Source organism: Lepisosteus oculatus, unplaced genomic scaffold (genome assembly GCF_040954835.1).
Source record: "Lepisosteus oculatus isolate fLepOcu1 unplaced genomic scaffold, fLepOcu1.hap2 HAP2_SCAFFOLD_111, whole genome shotgun sequence".
In the NCBI taxonomy this organism is placed as follows: Eukaryota; Metazoa; Chordata; class Actinopteri; order Semionotiformes; family Lepisosteidae; genus Lepisosteus; species Lepisosteus oculatus.
The window spans coordinates 233,150-252,520 of NW_027167662.1; the positions used below are offsets into that span (position 1 = coordinate 233,150).

Genomic DNA, 19,371 nt, shown 5'->3' on the forward strand with positions numbered 1-19,371 from the left:
TACACGCCCTCTTCAAGTGAGCAGGAAGCTGATCAAAAGTATTCAGGCAAATCTTGCACACCAGGGGAATCCTCGCGGGTTTCCTTTGAAAATAAATAATACCATCTGTGTATAGAAACAAGCTAAGACTGATTTATTAAATTATCCTTAAAATTCTCTCTCATAGTTTGAGCATAATGATTTTATTGCATTTATATAAGAATTGCTCATTGCTCCAAAATAAATAATGGTTTCATAAAAAAGTGAACACTTACTTGGTCTCAGTCACAGACTTTCCAATAGAAGCCATTGTGGAGTTCAGCAACTGCAGGTCCTAGAAGTGGGGAAGGAATTTTAAAAGAGAAATTGAATTACAATACAGAAGGAATGGCTGAGGGATCACTGAAATATATATATATACGAATTCCAAAGACTGAGTCCATATAGAAACAACTACCTTTCATTTTCAGTATAAGAAAAAAAAACATTATCTTCCAAAGCATCATAAAATTGTCCCTTCTTCCAGACTCTACTTCTCTCTTGTAGTAGTATAGCAGACCTTTCCAGGTGAGCAGATCACAGAGTCCGAAATGAGCTTCCTCCATCAAGCAAAGTACCTGAACATGACTCTGTCTTCATAAAAGCGCCCCTGTAATAAAGAAATTAAATCCGAAATCAAGAGGGCAGTTGCCTACTGAAATACAAGAAGTCATCAATTTTAACCTAGCAACACATTAAAGGCTGCATCTATACAAGTACGATTCTAGAAATGCTCACCAGATTACGTTTTAAGAAGGAACTGCGCCTCAGGTTCCGCTGAGATCTTAACTCGGATGGCAGGATTCAGAGTCCGGAGTGCGGACTGATGGCGCACGGAGGGTCCATATACTGTGGATCCCTCAGTGATCTTCCGCGTATTCAAACCGCCAGCGTGTGACTCCCCTGTCCCCGTGACCTCATTGCTCTGCTCTCTCCTCTGTGCAGCTGAGCCTGACTCACGGTAAAATGGAAAAAAATATGCCCTCGACGTGAGATTTACTCTGGAGCGAGCCAGTGTTGCGCATAGCTGCCTTCAAAGCAGTTAACCCAGGTTCGATTCCCGGCCAACGTAGTTGCGAATGTTTTCAAATGCTGTCATGAGCCTTGGATTGTGACTAGCAAAGCGAAGCCTTTTGAAAGAGCTAAAGCACTGCAAAACGGAATTGAAGGAGAATCTTACAGTGGATTCTGAGCAGTGTCTGCATACATGCAGTCAGATAAAGGTGCTGAAAGCTTGAGCTACTCTCAATGTCATGCTGCCCTTCCCCGGAGTAAATCTATTACATTGAAAGAATGCTTCTGGCAGGTTCAAAAAGGGACCCTTGTTAATTGGAGAAATCAATGATTTCGAATGAATTCTGTATGCGTTAAAAGACAGCTATACACAGAAAACATGCAGGACACTGCTCATGATGTTTCCCGAGCCGAAACACAGTGCGTTTTCCAAGCCATTTGACAAAGCCCACCCACTGAAAACTGCAGCAGATCGTGTAAAGACGTTCAACTTTGTAACTACTGCACGCACAGGAAGCAGAATAAATTCCTCTTTTCAAACTGTCAAAGGTTTGCTTTGCGAACGCTGCAGGACATCGCACAATCTCTTTTGAATGGGGACAAACGATTTCTTATGGGGCGCAGTAAGTACAGACGTTTAAAATGCTCCACTCATGCCGACGATGCAGCATGAAGAAGCGCAACCTAACGTTTGACAGACCAAAGCCAGGCGCCGCTACGAGCAATATGAAATCATACTGACAGCACACGGCGTTTCGCGCTGACACAAAAGTAATCTCGACAGACGCTGTTCTCTGCATAAAGCTGAAAGAGCTAAAGAGCGTTTCTGTTGACACGTAACAAGCTCGTTTCTTTCTACCATGATATCACCGTGACCAAATCTGTCTTTAAACACCTTGCTCAGTCTCTGACGAGACTGTCAAAAATTGCTTTCGCCGATTGTATGCAAACCGGCGGAAGCGGGGTATTGGGAAAAGTTTTCAACTAGCAATAATCGCGCCTCGGCTAAACCTCACAGGCTACGATACTGCCACTGCGCAAAGCTGACGGTTGCCAGGCAACCGCGGGGATCCTATGGAAATCGTTATCGATCGTCTCATGGCATGTCGTTGCTATAACGCTTCATATTTGTCGTCTTCTTCTTCTTCTAGCTTGAGGTTTTGAAGAATTTCATGACAGACAAGGGCTCCGTTGGGATCAAAGGGCGTTGTGAGAAAACCGTTGCTTATTTTCAGCAGCAGAAATACAACCCTTTAAATACAAGATGACAGAACAATGACGAAGGGCATGCCGGGAGGAACTCATGCACTACAGAGGAAAGGGGGCGGGCACGTACAGTTCACATTCAAGCCACAAGTACTCTTCTTGGATGTTGCACAAACAAATCCTAACGTCTTGAAAGCATTGCAGCATGTTTGTGTCCCACTTCCCGTGGCTGCGGGACGACTGACACGAACGGACAAACACAATCTGTGGCGTTTAGCGTGACATAGTCTTGCAGGCATCGTGCTGTCTCACTGCAATACTATACCGCTGGAGGAAACAGTCCATCTGGCCATGAAACTCATTTAAACGTCTAGCTACAGCAACTAACAATATCATGATTTATTCAGGATGTGTGGAATCAGCACGTCCCGGAGACAGCTTCCGAAATCGTGAGCATTCTCTGGTGGTAGGGGCGTTCAAGATGGCGCTCAGGTGGGAGGTAAAGTTTAGTGGTTGGGGAGTTTTTTTGAGTTTTTCATGACCTGAATGTTAATTTTTGCTTTTTTTGACTACAGAAAAATAAGGACTTAACACTAGTTGTTAAACTTCAGTTATAATTGAAAGAAAAAAAAAACGATTTTTTTTTAGGTTTAAAAAGTCCGATATGAGTAACACTGGGAAAAGAAAAGAGAGTGCTGGGTCTTTGAAGGAGAACTCTAAGATACCTCAATCGTATATGTATAGCACTACAAAAAAATCGATGGCAACTAAAGGGAAAAGTGAAGCAGCTGCAGGGGCAGCAAGAGGGCGGAGGCGCCGCGCGCCCGGCCGACGTGTTGGACCGGTGCGCTTTACGTGCTGAAATAAACACGCGACAGCCCCGAAATGTTTCCAGAGTGCTGTGCACTGAAGACTTGCCTGGTGCTCCTCCGTGCAGATTGTTTGTCCTCCTCCAGTGCGGGACGAGCCAACACAAGGGAGCGCATTCGCCAACATCCAGGCACGCAATGCGATTTGGAAAGCAGCTCCTTTCCAAAGAGTTGCACACGAACGATCCTTCAGTCCCGCTCGGGGGGCACGGAGCCCCCGCCACACACAGCTTCAAGTAGCGAGTCAGGCGCCGGGGCTTTTGCTTACGGCCTCACCACCCTGAACACGCCTGATCTCGGAAGCTAAGCAGGGTCAGGCCTGGTTAGTACTTGGATGGGAGACCAGTGGGGTCCGTTCAGCTCTGGGCTCATTGCCTGCAGCTCTCGGCTTGCGGGCCTGTCCAATCCGTGTGATAACTTGGAAAACACCTGGCCACACTGTGCCAGAAATGGCGCACTCTGGGAAGCCGCTATGCAAAGCGAGGTCCGAAGATCCCCTGCGGCCGGACACTTCCCGCCCCCAAAAGAAGAGAGCGCCAATCAGACAGGTGGAGACCGAGGACTCGCAGAGCAGGCGACCATAATAAGAGCGATTGTGAGCAGTTTTGTTTTCTCTCCTTGACCAGCCCCGCTGCAACCACCCGAAGGCAGGGAAGCACAAAAATTACATGGAACTCATTCATGCTCCTCTCCACGGAAATCTTTAGTAAAAGGCGAAAGATTCTAATAATATAAAGATCCAGTGTGTTGCACTGGCCTGGTCAGCCTGGCCTGGGGGATGGTGCACATAGCACTTTCAGTCCCTGAGGTGTTAATGGCGGAGGTGTTGGAGAGTGGTACCTGTGTGGGATGGGTGGGTGAGTAGCTGTCGGGGGTTGTAGCTTTTCCTTTGCAGCTTGTCCTATACCTTCCTCCTGTAGGCGTCCTTGCTCTCTCTTAACTTCTGTTTTAGCTCCCATCATGTATATGCATTCCTTTCATTACCTTTTAATTTTTAAAATGAACTCAAGTTGTGTATAATGTAATAATTTAAGTAGAATAGATTCTAATAATATAATGATCCAGTGTGTTGCACTACTTCACTGCTTCACTGCTCTATGCCGTCTAGAAATAAATCCTCAGACTGCTTACTGCCCTGGGCATGTACCGATAAATTACAGGAGCACATCTATATATCACTGCGTTGAAGCAGGGGACACACAATCACATCCTAAATACAGTGTTCCAGCACCATTGACCTCATCCAGAACGTATCATTTCCTGAAAGGGATTGCTGTCCGAATGCACATCTGAATCCCAAACAGAATCTCTAGTAAAATATTATAATTTGTGAAACAGGTAAATGACTGTCTCAGGGGCCCATTCTTCATTCTCAAGACACATGTATGCAGTACGTACACCATGCATTGAGCAATAGGGATTAAAGACACCACAGGTAAGGTTAGAAGTCATTCTGACTGTATTCTAAAATATTGGACTCATATTCTTATGATGGCAGACATGATGCTGCGTTTAAAACCGGGGTTAATGGACATTATATGACTGTCAATTCTGTTTTGTTTTGGAGACTATTGGCTGCCTATGTGGTACAGTGCAGCGTGAAGGAAACATTTTCCAAAACTGTGTCAGCTCAAAAGTTGTAAGAAAACCTCTCCAGCTGCTTTAACTCTCTTCATTTTTGTCATTTAATGTGACACTCGATGTTTAACTGGAGCCTCACATATGCAAACGGTTTTGCTCCAGTTCGACACCCAGTTCGACACCACTTTACAGTATCTGACAAAAGCATGGCAGACTGTGCCGGACCAGCAGATAACTTCCGCTTATTTTTACCATATTAAACATTGGAAATCCAACCACTTGCATTTGTGACACTTGATTTTGGCTCCACCTAAAACACTCTTAAGTCTTCAAACACTTTTCTCTTCTCCCGCAACACTCTTGTCTGTCGGCACTATGTGGGAGCGTTGCATGACAACCCCTCTCACCACGGAAAGGAACCTAACAGCTTTGGTAAGAGAGGAGTAAAGGACCTGGCCCGTACGGGGCTCGAACCCATGACTTTGGCGTTATTAGCACCACGCTCTAACCAACTGAGCTAACCGGCCTCATGACAGTGCTCCTCTCTGTGCTGTAAAAAATCGAACTCAGGGAATTTCTTTTGTCCTCCTTTGAATAGAAAGCCGTGTAATTCAGTGTACGGGCTTTCTCGTGCAGTTTCATGGTTCTTGTAACCCAAATCCTACACTGGCCTGAAGTGCCCCCCCATTTCACAGCATTTTTCAGCTGATTTAAAATGTACCTAAAGGAGAAGCATTATTGAAGACCATCAATTACCAAGAGCTTTTGTCAAAGGTTTTGGTGGTCATTTTGAATGACCACAGAGCGCTGTGACCTCGGTTTTACATCTCATCCAAAAGACAGCGCCCTTTTACAACACAGCATCTCCGTCAATATACTGGGGCATTGGGACCCGCACAGACCTCAGGGTGAGCGCCCCCCCACCGGCACCATTAACACCACTTCCAGCTGGAAGCTTTGTTTTTCCCTGTAGCTCACCCTCATCCGGGTACTGACCTGGCTCACACCTGCTTAGCTTCAGTGGGTTTTCAGTTGCGAGTTGCAAGGGGATGCAAGTGATGGAGCCGCTCGCTGCAAAAGCCACTGCATTGGCCAGGAATCGAACCCGAGCCTCCCGCGTGGCAGGCGAGAATTCTACCACTGAACCACCAATGCTCAGTGCCTGAGCCTTCAAAAAAGACGCTTTTTTGGTGCTCTGTGCAAAAAGCGTCGACATCTGCTTCCAGCTGCAAAATGCCATCCGCGGACGCTGAAGAATTTATTTATTTAGACACCGCTCAGAATCCCCTGTAAGATTCTCCCTCAGTTCCGTTGTGCAGTGCTTTACCTCTTTCAAAAGGCTTCACTTTCCTAGTCACATTCCAAGGCTTATCGAACCCGGGCTCTTTCCTCCAGCGGTATAGTATTGCAGTGAGACCGTGTTGAACCGGGATCCTTCCGCAGCCACGCAGCTCGTGGTGTCCTAACCCTCCCGTATCTGATTTTGGACCAAGCACATCAGGGGAGAGCGCGAACGCAGTCCCCCACTACCAGAAATTATGCAGTCGAGATTCCCACATTTGGGGAATTCGCAGGGGTCAGCACAGCCGGAGTGCAATGGCCGAGCCTCGCCCTGGGTGAACCGATTTTTTTTTTCGATTTTTAAGAACTTTATTTTCTTTTCACAAAAAATTACAGGAAATCACAAATCAGAAAGCTTTACATTAATATACATACTTAAAACAGTATATATGATCACATCTCATTACATTTTGACACGGTAACAGTTACATAGCAACAATTTTCTTTTTTTCTGGTGCAAATCACATTCTTTATTTAAACATGATAATGTTTTTCACAGTTTCTTGAGATACTGTCCAATTCCCTCTATTTCCCACAGATTTTCTGCTTCCTCCCTCCCTTCTCTCCACAGATCTCTGAGGTAATAGTTCTCTCGGGTGATGAACAGGGCCAGGCTACCTGCTGCCTTGACTGGGACCTCGATGCCTTTGAACAGCCCCATGTTCCTCACTCTCCACAGGGCGTCTTTCCCACTGTTCACCACGGCCCAGATCCTGTCAAACACGTCAGGAGGAAGTTTGACAGGAGAGATGCCGTATATGATGAAAGCAGCGGTCAGGGTAAATTGGGGCGAGAGAGCCTGCAACCAATCTTCAAACTGTGCCCAGAAGGCCTTAGCAAAAAAGCAGGACCACAGGAGATGGGTCACAGTCTCCTCCTCGCCGCAGCCCACCCTAACGCAGCGAGGGCTGGGGGTGAGGCCCCTACGGTACAAGAAAGTTCGTGCCGGTAAGCACTGGTGGACGACACTCCAGGCTAAATCTCTGTGAATGTTGCACAGAAATTTAGAGGATGTGTGTTTCCACACCTTCCTTGTTTGGGCTGATGTTAAAATGCCCACAGGGGTCTGCCTATTGTTCTGGGGTGCTACGAAATCTTCCAGTTTTTGGACGCTGACATCTCGGAGGGGAATATGGCCAATTGGGTGAGATCTTAGAAAACTTTTAACTGTCCCATAAATTGCAGGGCATGTGTCAGAGAGTGGGACGTCCAGCTTGGGTCTGACACCCCACACTCTGAACACCTCCCTACCTACCCAGAGCCTGGAAAAATAAGTCCAGGTACGCGCTGCAGGTGCTGTTGCAAAGCCTCTCAGCACAGAGGCCAGGAAAATGCACAGCAGCTTCGTAGCAATATCTGGGACAGACTTCCCCCCTGAGGGTAGTGGCCTGTACATTATTTCCCTTCTGAGTCTTTCCTGCTTCCCACCCCATAGAAATTGAAACATCAATCTCCTCAGCACCGCCGCAACACGGTGTGGGATTGGGAAGGTAGAAGCCAGAAAATTCAAGACAGGCAAGAGCTCGGCTTTGATGACCAGCACCTTCCCTGTCATGGTGAGGTCTCGGTCCTTCCATTGCATCAGTTTTTTGTTTAAGATTGGCAATTTGTTCTGCCAATTTACTGTTCCCATCTCTTCTCCAAAATACACCCCCAGGACCTTAATTCTCTTCTCTTGCAGCCTGAGATCATGTCCTTCTTTTGGCTCCCTCCAGTTCTGATAAAAAATCTCACTCTTAGATGTGTTAATTTTTGCGGAGGAAGCCAAAGAGAACCGATCACAGCACTGCAGAGCTCTGCTAATTGAGGCATTGTCAGAGAGGAGCAGGGTGACGTCATCCATGTATAGAGATGTCTTTACCTCTCCTCCCCCACTTCCAGGCACTGGTATCCCATTAATGGCCTGATCCTGGCGCAAGGCACAGGCTAAGGGCTCCATAGCCAAAACGAATAACAAGGGGGATAATGGGCAGCCCTGCCTCACCCCTGAACAGACTTCAAAGGTGCGTGATCTATTGCCATTAACCATGACTCTGCTGTTGCTACCTGTGTACAGCAGGTTAATCCACTTTCTCATGATGGGGCCAAACTTCATGTGCTCAAGTACCGATGTTAAGTACTGCCGGTTTAGGCGGTCAAAGGCCTTTTCTAGGTCTACACCTAAAATGCACAGAGGGAGGGAGCGATCCTCAGAGTACAGACAGACATCCCTCAACAAGGCCAGGTTGTCGCTCATCAGGCGTCCTGCTATCCCACAAGTCTGTTCTTTCCCTACCAGTGAGGCCACTACATTTTGTAGGCGCAGGAAAAGGGCTTTGGACAGGATCTTAGTGTCCACGCCTAACAGGCTGAGGGGTCTCCAGTTCTTTATGTCATTTTTTGCTCCTTTCTTAAACAAGAGAGAGATAGTGCCTTCTCTTAAGGAGTCAGGCAGCAATTCTGTCTTGTAGCTTTCCTCGAATAGGAGCAGTAGCGGATCCTGAAGCAGATCCCAAAAGGTGCAATAAAATTCTTTAGGGAGCCCGTCAGCACCCGGAGTTTTCCCCTTCTGTAAGCTCTCCATAGCCTGTCTCAGCTCTTCTACTGTCAAATCCCTCTCAAGTACTTCCCTATCTTCTTCACTCAAAATGTTTTCTAGCTTTGAGGTAAAAAAATGAATATCTTCATCCTTTACCTCTGTAGAGCTGTACAGTCTTGAGTAGAAGGCCTCGGTGCAGGAGAGGATAGCACTCGGCTCTGTTCTCTCTCGTCCCTCCTCATCAACTACACTTTCCATGACAGTCTTGGAGCCTACCACTTTCCTGAAAAAGAAGCGAGTACACTTCTCATTTTCTTCCAAGAACTGCACTCTGCTTCTTAACAGCACTCCTCGACTACTTTCTTCGGCTATGCTCCGGATGTCCTTTTTTAAAAGGGCGATATCCTCGAGCACATCGAAGCCACTGTGCAGCATCGTGTAGAGACGCTGCAGCTGCCTCTGTTTCCTGGCTAGCACTCCTCTCCGTCTGGCAGCAGCCTTCCTTCCCTCAGCCATGAAAAAGGCCTTTGTCCTCACCTTCACCTCCTCCCACCACTCTCCTACTGACCCGTACAGACACTGCAAGGACAGCCACTGTGATAGTTTCTCCTTGTAGCGGGATACTACCCCCTCGTTCTCTAGCAGCTTTGTGTTGAGTTTCCAGAGGCCTGGGCCAAAGACAGTCCCGCCCTGGAGTTCCACTCTACACCCTAAAGCCTGATGATCTGAGAAGAAGACAGGCTGAAGAGTGACCCCAACAACTTTCACTCTCTCTGAGACAAAGCAATAGTCAATTCTGGAGCTGCTATTCCTCCCTGACCATGTATATCCTGCTGTTGTGGGATATATACATCTATATGTGTCTGAGAGTTTAAAGTCTTGAACTAAGTTTTGCAGGGCCAGTGAGCTGGAATCCAATTTTATCGGCGAGCTAGACTGCCTGTCTGTGTGCTCTAAGATACAATTAAAATCCCCTCCCACTATCACGTCTGTGCTGCATAACAATAGGGGGGAGAGTGCCTTGAGTAGCTCCACCCTTCCTCCTACGTCAGTAGGGCAATACACATTGATTAGCCGCAGGTTAACGGTCCCCCATTCCACATCCACACACAGCAACCTGCCATCTATGACCCTCTGAATACTTTTCAATTTGAATGCCCATCCTTTGAAAAGAATGGCCACGCCAGAGGCTCTGTTGTTATTGTCCCCTGACCAAACAGAAGGCCCTTTATCCCACCTATCTTCAAAACATTTATACCTCTCTTGATAGGCTAAAGCACACTCCTGCAACATCAACACATCTCCCTCTCTCTGCTGGAGGTAATCAAAGACAGACTGGCATTTAACTCTGTCATTGATACCTCTTGTGTTAAGAGAAATTATGTTAAGAGCCATATTACATAAGAAAGTGGAACCAGTCTTTACAAAACACATTTCTCTTCGGTCTCACCTGTTACCTTTTTCTTTTTCTTTTTCTTCTTACCAATTTCCTGCCAGCCATCCTCTGAATGAGCCTTCATCAGGGTGGCAGCAGTAAAAGCGTTCACAGAGTCCATTTCAAGGAAGGGGGTAGAGGGAGGGGTGGAGAGGTTCCAGCTGTCCCCATCGCCATGCTCTCCTTCCTCCTCGCTCGGGGAGAAAACAGAGTCATTTTTTCTTTTCCTCAAGTCCAGCTCCTGGGAGCACTGAGGGGAAAGGGGTGCAGCCGATAAACCAGTCTCCTCTTCCCCCTCACCCACCAGCTGCTGCAGATCCTCCGTGATGGACTGGATGGAGGAGAGGAGGGCATCTGTAGCACTTGCAGAGTCTGAGAAAAGCAGCTCCGCTGAATCCTGGGTATCCTCGGTGGACCCGCTCCACCGGGGGGGCCCACACTGGCCCTCGTTCTGAGGAGCAGGAGTGGGGGAGGGGTCCTCGCTGTTCTCGGGGGTTTTCAAACCCTCGTGCTTGTCTGGTGCAGTCTGCGGTTGTGGGGGCGTAGTGGATTTCTCTTCCACCAGCCCCGGAGCCACAGCAGGACTGATCCTGGCTGGAGGCTGAGAGTCTTTGTCCAACAAGGGTTCTTTGTTTGACTTGTTGTTTGCTTTGGATTTTCGGGCCGGTTTGGCTGAAACAAGCACTGCCTCATCCTTTCTCATTTTGAGTTTATTGGCGTAGGCGTGAGGGCAGTTCTTAAAAACGTGTCCTTCCGAGCCACATAAATTGCACTTTGGCAGCATTGAACAGTCAGAGGCTAAATGTCCCTGTTTGCCACAGGTCTTGCAGCATTTCACAGTGCAGGACGATGCCAGGTGTCCCACAGCACCACAGCGCCGACACACCTTTGGTTGTCCCACATAAAACACATAGCCATTGCAGGCGCCCAGCCGGATTGTAGAGGGCAGGTGCCTTAAGCCTCCATTTACGCTGTCCGGTAGCAAGCGAACCTCGAATTTCCTTGCTCCTGTTTTTATACCATCAACATCTCTAACCTCAGTTCCATGGTGGACGGTGCAGTACTGGTTAAGCCAGGTGTGAATGTCCTCCGTCTTTGCCAGTTCCGAGAACATAACAACATGCACCGTTTTTCTCTCTCTCTGTGTCAGAGGCTGCAAGTTGATCTTCTCAAGTGCAGGAACTTTGCCTCTTTTTGCCTCAAACACATCCACGCATTGTTCAAACAGAGGATAGGTAGCAAATACAACCTCAAATGCTTTCTGACCTGGGAGAGCGAAGATGAAATCCAAGTGCCGAGGTTCAAAGCCAAGTTCCTTCTGCAACACTTTTCTGCTGAACTGCATACGATCCATGAAGAGGTCATCCAAGAGCTCAAAACGTACAGCATTCTTACGGGATCCAAAGGTTGCCATTTCAAAAACCGCAAATCGAACACTGCTTCCAACAAAAGAAAAACAATCCAACTACTCCACCTACAGGCTGATCAAGGTATCTCCCCTGCCAGGTAAGTATGAGTTAAACAGGCCCCTGCAAGCGGCCCGCACCCACAGCACAAATCGCGCAGCCTAGGCCACCTCCTCGCCCCGCACGCCACCGCCTCCTGCTGGGCCCACTCTTTCACACACTCACACGCCACACTAACACTCAAAAGTGTGGGCAAAACGAGAAAACGAGCGCGCCGTTTCCTACACATCTGCAGTCGCCGTTGCGCATTCGCAGCATGTCCCGGGATGCAATTCGGCCTCATTTGCATAACTCCAGACCGGCAGATCGCCACGCAAGCTCGCGACGTGCGCCTGCCACACACCGAACAAACCTTTTCAGCAATTTCCAAAAAACGGGCCTGCTCGCCTGCCCACAAGGCTCCGTCTCTTACCTGCTCTCCAGAGCCTGCTGCCTTCTGTGCTTTTCTCTCGGCACCGCTGCAGTGCACACAACTCCTGCAGCGGGAGGGGGGGAGAAAGTTCCCGCGCTCCGCCGCAGGGAAGGCTCGCTCCGTGTGCACACGTCCTTTCGATGCCAGTCCAACAAGTGCTCCGCATTAGCTGCGTCGGGGCTCCGGCGTGTCGCACCTCACCTCACCTCGCACTGCCCCCTCCTTGAATGTCTGCCGCTGGGCATGCCCCGCTCTCCTCCGCCTTATCTTATCGCGTGTGAGCACCGACAATGGCCACAATGCCGAGGAATGGCACCTGTAAAGTGTTAATTGGGGCACAGGAACAGCCCGTCTCGTCTCGGGGGGTTCGGCTTCAGAGACAATACAGCAAACACAGCGGGGCGGGGGAAGAAGACGACACCACACATGCGGGTACATTCAGCTCCGGCGGGAACGAGACATTTGTCGGTCTTTTCAAGTGCCGAGAGCCGAGCAATCCTTCACTTGTATCGTTTCTCCCTGGTGACTAGATCTGGCCCTGCGACTCTCGACTGGGCTCACCCCCGGGGCAGCCCAGCAGGTGTGAGCATGTCCGGCACCCGGATAGGAGATTCCACCCCGGAAAAGCTCCGGTTGCTGCTGCTCCTGCAAGAGGTGTGACTGGGACCAGTAGGGAGCGCTCACCCTGCGGGCTGTGTGGCTCTCTTACGCCCCAGCCTCCTGATGGCGACACTCTGCTGCACAAACAGAGGTCAAACCGAGGTCCCGACCCTCCTTGGCCATTAGGAAACCCCAGGGCGTCTCTCAAAAAGAGACGCCGGGGGTGTCCCTCTGGTGTTAGTGCTCCCCTTTACCCATCAGTCGGGGTCTCCTCCTAATCCCCGTCTCACCTGTAACAATCAATGACGAGGCCCCCCTGTCCGTGAGATTTAGTACTCGCGCAAGAGACCGGGGGCAGAGCGCGAACGCGGTCCCCCGCCCCCCACAAAGTGCGCGCTCCGGGTTCCCTCTCGGGGCCCTGCAACACAGCGGAAGGGCAGCGAGAAGGAGCCTCTTGCTCTGATGCCGCAAGGCCACAAGAGGGCGGAGGCGCCGCGCGCCCGGCCGACGTGTTGGACCGGTGCGCTTTACGTGCTGAATTAAACACGCGAAAGCCCCGAAATGTTTCCAGAGTGCTGTGCACTGGAGGTTTTTGTCTGGTGAAGACTTGCCTGGTGCTCCTCCGTGCAGATTGTTTGTCCTCCTCCAGTGCGGGACGAGTCAACACAAGGGAGCGCATTCGCCAACATCCAGGCACGCAATGCGATTTGGAAAGCAGCTCCTTTCCAAAGAGTGGCACACGAACGATCCTTCAGTCCCGCTCGGGGGGCACGGAACCCCCGCCACACACAGCTTCAAGTAGCGAGTCAGGCGCCGGGGCTTTCGCTTACGGCCACACCACCCTGAACACGCCCGATCTCGTCTGATCTCGGAAGCTAAGCAGCGTCGGGCCTGGTTAGTACTTGGATGGGAGACTGCCTGGGAATACCAGGTGCTGTAAGCTTTTGCTCTCCCGGCCAGCAGGGGTCGCCGTTGGTGCCGTAGGCTTTGGGAGGAAAACCTGCAGGATGGAAAGGTGATCTATAGCCTCATCTCTAGAGATGTTTTGTTGCTGTGGCATGTGTGTGACCCATATTCAAAAAAAAAAACCCGTCTGTAAAACGAATATCGAAGCTGCCTCTAAATCTGCAAATGAAGATGAGTCGATAAACCACTCGTTTTTCGTATAACTAGACATATATTCATTTGTTACCGATTTCATTCATTGAGCACGGATACAATAGAGGTACAGCCATTCACTGTTTGACATGTCTGCACTGGTACAGAACCGAGCAATCAGAAAACGGGTGAAACTGTCTTTAGACTCAGCATACAGTACCGAGGCCCCCCATGACCAAATAAAGGCTAACCTCGATAATCAGCCTAAAGAACGCAGACTACAGCAAAACGACTGACTTTGAAAAGGGAATGAACGTCCGGAAGGAGTAGTGGAACTAGCTTGAGATGCTTCTCCGGACCCCTAACTAAAAGCCAGCGAGAACCAGCAGCGGCGTCCACTCCTGTCGAACCGGGATCCTTCCGCAGCCACGCAGCTCGTGGTGTCCTAACCCTCCCGTATCTGATTTTGGACCAAGCACATCAGGGGAGAGCGCGAACGCAGTCCCCCACTACCAGAAATTATGCAGTCGAGATTCCCACATTTGGGGAATTCGCAGGGGTCAGCACAGCTGGAGTGCTATGGCCGAGCCTCGCCCTGGGTGAACCTCCTTCTTGATCAAGGTATCTCCCCTGCCAGGTAAGTATGAGTTAAACAGGCCCCTGCAAGCGGGCCGCACCCACAGCACAAATCGCGCAGCCTAGGCCACCTCCTCACCCCGCACGCCACCGCCTCCTGCTGGGCCCACTCTTTCACACACTCACACGCCACACTAACACTCAAAAGTGTGGGCAAAACGAGAAAACGAGCGCGCCGTTTCCTACACATCTGCAGTCGCCGTTGCGCATTCGCAGCATGTGGATGCAATTCGGCCTCATTTGCATAACTCCAGACCGGCAGATCGCCACGCAAGTTCGCGACGTGCGCCTGCCACACACCGAACAAACCTTTTCAGCAATTTCCAAAAAACGGGCCTGCTCGCCTGCCCACAAGGCTCCGTCTCTTACCTGCTCTCCAGAGTCTGCTGCCTTCTGTGCTTTTCTCTCGGCACCGCTGCAGTGCACACAACTCCTGCAGCGGGAGGGGGGGAGAAAGTTCCCACGCTCCGCCGCAGGGAAGGCTCGCTCCGTGCGCACACGTCCTTTCGATGCCAGTCCAACAAGTGCTCCGCATTAGCTGCGTCGGGGCTCCGGCGTGTCGCACCTCACCTCACCTCGCCCTACCCCCTCCTTGAATGTCTGCCGCTGGGCATGCCCCGCTCTCCTCCGCCTTATCTTATCGCGTGTGAGCACCGACAATGGCCACAATGCCGGGGAATGGCACCTGTAAAGTGTTAATTGGGGCACAGGAACAGCCCGTCTCGTCTCGGGGGGGCCGGCTTCAGAGACAATACAGCAAACACAGCGGGGCGGGGGAAGAAGACGACACCACACATGCGGGTACATTCAGCTCCGGCGGGAACGAGACATTTGTCGGTCTTTTCAAGTGCCGAGAGCCGAGCAATCCTTCACTTGTATCGTTTCTCGCCGGTGACTAGATCTGGCCCTGCGACTCTCGACTGGGCTCACCCCCGGGGCAGCCCAGCAGGTGTGAGCCTGGCCGGCACCCGGATAGGAGATTCCACCCCGGAAAAGCTCCGGTTGCTGCTGCTCCTGCAAGAGGTGTGACTGGGACCAGTAGGGAGCGCTCACCCTGCGGGCTGTGTGGCTCTCTTACGCCCCAGCCTCCTGATGGCGACACTCTGCTGCACAAACAGAGGTCAAACCGAGGTCCCGACCCTCCTTGGACATTAGGAAACCCCAGGGCGTCTCTCAAAAAGAGACGCCGGGGGTGTCCCTCTGGTGTTAGTGCTCCCCTTTACCCATCAGTCGGGGTCTCCTCCTAATCCCCGTCTCACCTGTAGCAATCAATGACGAGGCCCCCCTGTCCGTGAGATTTAGTACTCGCGCAAGAGACCGGGGGCAGAGCGCGAACGCGGTCCCCCGCCCCCCACAAAGTGCGCGCTCCGGGTCCTGCAACACAGCGGAAGGGCAGCGAGAAGGAGCCTCTTGCTCTGACGCCGCAAGGCCACAAGAGGGCGGAGGCGCCGCGCGCCCGGCCGACGTGTTGGACCGGTGCGCTTTACGTGCTTAAATAAACACGCGAAAGCCCCGAAATGTTTCCAGAGTGCTGTGCACTGGAGGTTTTTGTCTGGTGAAGACTTGCCTGGTGCTCCTCCGTGAAGATTGTTTGTCCTCCTCCAGTGCGGGACGAGCCAACACAAGGGAGCGCATTCGCCAACATCCAGGCACGCAATGCGATTTGGAAAGCAGCTCCTTTCCAAAGAGTTGCACACGAACGATCCTTCAGTCCCGCTCGGGGGGCACGGAACCCCCGCCACACACAGCTTCAAGTAGCGAGTCAGGCGCCGAGGCTTTCGCTTATGGCCACACCACCCTGAACACGCCTGATCTCGGAAGCTAAGCAGCGTCGGGCCTGGTTAGTACTTGGATGGGAGACTGCCTGGGAATACCAGGTGCTGTAAGCTTTTGCTCTCCCGGCCAGCAGGGGTCGCCGTTGGTGCCGTAGGCTTTGGGAGGAAAACCTGCAGGATGGAAAGGTGATCTATAGCCTCATCTCTAGAGATGTTTTGTTGCTGTGGCATGTGTGTGACCCATATTCAAAAAAAAAACCCGTCTGTAAAACGAATATCGAAGCTGCCTCTAAATCTGCAAATGAAGATGAGTCGATAAACCACTCGTTTTTCGTATAACTAGACATATATTCATTTGTTACCGATTTCATTCATTGAGCATGGATACAGTAGAGGTACAGCCATTCACTGTTTGACATGTCTGCACTGGTACAGAACCGAGCAATCAGAAAACGGGTGAAACTGTCTTTAGACTCAGCATACAGTACCGAGGCCCCCCATGACCAAATAAAGGCTAACCTCGATAATCAGCCTAAAGAACGCAGACTACAGCAAAACGACTGACTTTGAAAAGGGAATGAATGTCCGGAAGGAGTAGTGGAACTAGCTTGAGATGCTTCTCCGGACCCCTAACTAAAAGCCAGCGAGAACCAGCAGCGGCGTCCACTCCTGTCGAACCGGGATCCTTCCGCAGCCACGCAGCTCGTGGTGTCCTAACCCTCCCGTATCTGATTTTGGACCAAGCACATCAGGGGAGAGCGCGAACGCAGTCCCCCAATACCAGAAATTATGCAGTCGAGATTCCCACATTTGGGGAATTCGCAGGGGTCAGCACAGCTGGAGTGCAATGGCCGAGCCTCGCCCTGGGTGAACCTCCTTCTTGATCAAGGTATCTCCCCTGCCAGGTAAGTATGAGTTAAACAGGCCCCTGCAAGCGGCCCGCACCCACAGCACAAATCGCGCAGCCTAGGCCACCTCCTCACCCCGCACGCCACCGCCTCCTGCTGGGCCCACTCTTTCACACACTCACACGCCACACTAACACTCAAAAGTGTGGGCAAAACGAGAAAACGAGCGCGCCGTTTCCTACACATCTGCAGTCGCCGTTGCGCATTCGCAGCATGTGGATGCAATTCGGCCTCATTTGCATAACTCCAGACCGGCAGATCGCCACGCAAGTTCGCGACGTGCGCCTGCCACACACCGAACAAACCTTTTCAGCAATTTCCAAAAAACGGGCCTGCTCGCCTGCCCACAAGGCTCCGTCTCTTACCTGCTCTCCAGAGTCTGCTGCCTTCTGTGCTTTTCTCTCGGCACCGCTGCAGTGCACACAACTCCTGCAGCGGGAGGGGGGGAGAAAGTTCCCACGCTCCGCCGCAGGGAAGGCTCGCTCCGTGCTCACACGTCCTTTCGATGCCAGTCCAACAAGTGCTCCGCATTAGCTGCGTCGGGGCTCCGGCGTGTCGCACCTCACCTCACCTCGCCCTACCCCCTCCTTGAATGTCTGCCGCTGGGCATGCCCCGCTCTCCTCCGCCTTATCTTATCGCGTGTGAGCACCGACAATGGCCACAATGCCGGGGAATGGCACCTGTAAAGTGTTAATTGGGGCACAGGAACAGCCCGTCTCGTCTCGGGGGGGCCGGCTTCAGAGACAATACAGCAAACACAGCGGGGCGGGGGAAGAAGACGACACCACACATGCGGGTACATTCAGCTCCGGCGGGAACGAGACATTTGTCGGTCTTTTCAAGTGCCGAGAGCCGAGCAATCCTTCACTTGTATCGTTTCTCGCCGGTGACTAGATCTGGCCCTGCGACTCTCGACTGGGCTCACCCCCGGGGCAGCCCAGCAGGTGTGAGCCTGGCCGGCACCCGGATAGGAGATTCCACCCCGGAAAAGCTCCGGTTGCTGCTGCTCCTGCAAGAGGTGTGACTGGGACCAGTAGGGAGCGCTCACCCTGCGGGCTGTGTGGCTCTCTTACGCCCCAGCCTCCTGATGGCGACACTCTGCTGCACAAACAGAGGTCAAACCGAGGTCCCGACCCTCCTTGGACATTAGGAAACCCCAGGGCGTCTCTCAAAAAGAGACGCCGGGGGTGTCCCTCTGGTGTTAGTGCTCCCCTTTACCCATCAGTCGGGGTCTCCTCCTAATCCCCGTCTCACCTGTAACAATCAATGACGAGGCCCCCCTGTCCGTGAGATTTAGTACTCGCGCAAGAGACCGGGGGCAGAGCGCGAACGCGGTCCCCCGCCCCCCACAAAGTGCGCGCTCCGGGTCCTGCAACACAGCGGAAGGGCAGCGAGAAGGAGCCTCTTGCTCTGAAGCCGCAAGGCCACAAGAGGGCGGAGGCGCCGCGCGCCCGGCCGACGTGTTGGACCGGTGCGCTTTACGTGCTGAAATAAACACGCGAAAGCCCCGAAATGTTTCCAGAGTGCTGTGCACTGGAGGTTTTTGTCTGGTGAAGACTTGCCTGGTGCTCCTCCGTGAAGATTGTTTGTCCTCCTCCAGTGCGGGACGAGCCAACACAAGGGAGCGCATTCGCCAACATCCAGGCACGCAATGCGATTTGGAAAGCAGCTCCTTTCCAAAGAGTTGCACACGAACGATCCTTCAGTCCCGCTCGGGGGGCACGGAACCCCCGCCACACACAGCTTCAAGTAGCGAGTCAGGCGCCGAGGCTTTCGCTTATGGCCACACCACCCTGAACACGCCTGATCTCGGAAGCTAAGCAGCGTCGGGCCTGGTTAGTACTTGGATGGGAGACTGCCTGGGAATACCAGGTGCTGTAAGCTTTTGCTCTCCCGGCCAGCAGGGGTCGCCGTTGGTGCCGTAGGCTTTGGGAGGAAAACCTGCAGGATGGAAAGGTGATCTATAGCCTCATCTCTAGAGATGTTTTGTTGCTGTGGCATGTGTGTGACCCATATTCAAAAAAAAAACCCGTCTGTAAAACGAATATCGAAGCTGCCTCTAAATCTGCAAATGAAGATGAGTCGATAAACCACTCGTTTTTCGTATAACTAGACATATATTCATTTGTTACCGATTTCATTCATTGAGCATGGATACAGTAGAGGTACAGCCATTCACTGTTTGACATGTCTGCACTGGTACAGAACCGAGCAATCAGAAAACGGGTGAAACTGTCTTTAGACTCAGCATACAGTACCGAGGCCCCCCATGACCAAATAAAGGCTAACCTCGATAATCAGCCTAAAGAACGCAGACTACAGCAAAACGACTGACTTTGAAAAGGGAATGAATGTCCGGAAGGAGTAGTGGAACTAGCTTGAGATGCTTCTCCGGACCCCTAACTAAAAGCCAGCGAGAACCAGCAGCGGCGTCCACTCCTGTCGAACCGGGATCCTTCCGCAGCCACGCAGCTCGTGGTGTCCTAACCCTCC

At 51.5% G+C, this 19,371-nt stretch overlaps 5 non-coding genes and 3 pseudogenes across 5 annotated transcripts; 3 read left to right on the plus strand and 5 right to left on the minus strand.

Moving 5' to 3' along the window:
- Window positions 1–1,936: 1,936 nt before the first annotated feature.
- LOC138226048 (U4 spliceosomal RNA) lies at window positions 1,937–2,077 on the minus strand. The gene has a single exon (XR_011184370.1). It is a non-coding gene; the product is annotated as a U4 spliceosomal RNA (small nuclear RNA).
- A 1,667-nt stretch (window positions 2,078–3,744) lies between these two features.
- Window positions 3,745–3,855, minus strand: LOC138226009 (U5 spliceosomal RNA; annotated as a pseudogene).
- A 2,331-nt stretch (window positions 3,856–6,186) lies between these two features.
- LOC138226045 (U1 spliceosomal RNA) lies at window positions 6,187–6,345 on the minus strand. The gene has a single exon (XR_011184367.1). It is a non-coding gene; the product is annotated as a U1 spliceosomal RNA (small nuclear RNA).
- A 6,939-nt stretch (window positions 6,346–13,284) lies between these two features.
- LOC138225992 (5S ribosomal RNA) lies at window positions 13,285–13,403 on the plus strand. The gene has a single exon (XR_011184321.1). It is a non-coding gene; the product is annotated as a 5S ribosomal RNA (ribosomal RNA).
- Window positions 13,404–14,039: 636 nt separating this feature from the next.
- On the minus strand, window positions 14,040–14,203 carry LOC138226036 (U1 spliceosomal RNA). Its single transcript, XR_011184361.1, has one exon. It is a non-coding gene; the product is annotated as a U1 spliceosomal RNA (small nuclear RNA).
- A 1,771-nt stretch (window positions 14,204–15,974) lies between these two features.
- On the plus strand, window positions 15,975–16,083 carry LOC138226024 (5S ribosomal RNA; annotated as a pseudogene).
- Window positions 16,084–16,718: 635 nt separating this feature from the next.
- LOC138226035 (U1 spliceosomal RNA) lies at window positions 16,719–16,882 on the minus strand. Its single transcript, XR_011184360.1, has one exon. It is a non-coding gene; the product is annotated as a U1 spliceosomal RNA (small nuclear RNA).
- Window positions 16,883–18,653: 1,771 nt separating this feature from the next.
- On the plus strand, window positions 18,654–18,762 carry LOC138226025 (5S ribosomal RNA; annotated as a pseudogene).
- The last annotated feature ends 609 nt before the right edge of the window (window positions 18,763–19,371 follow it).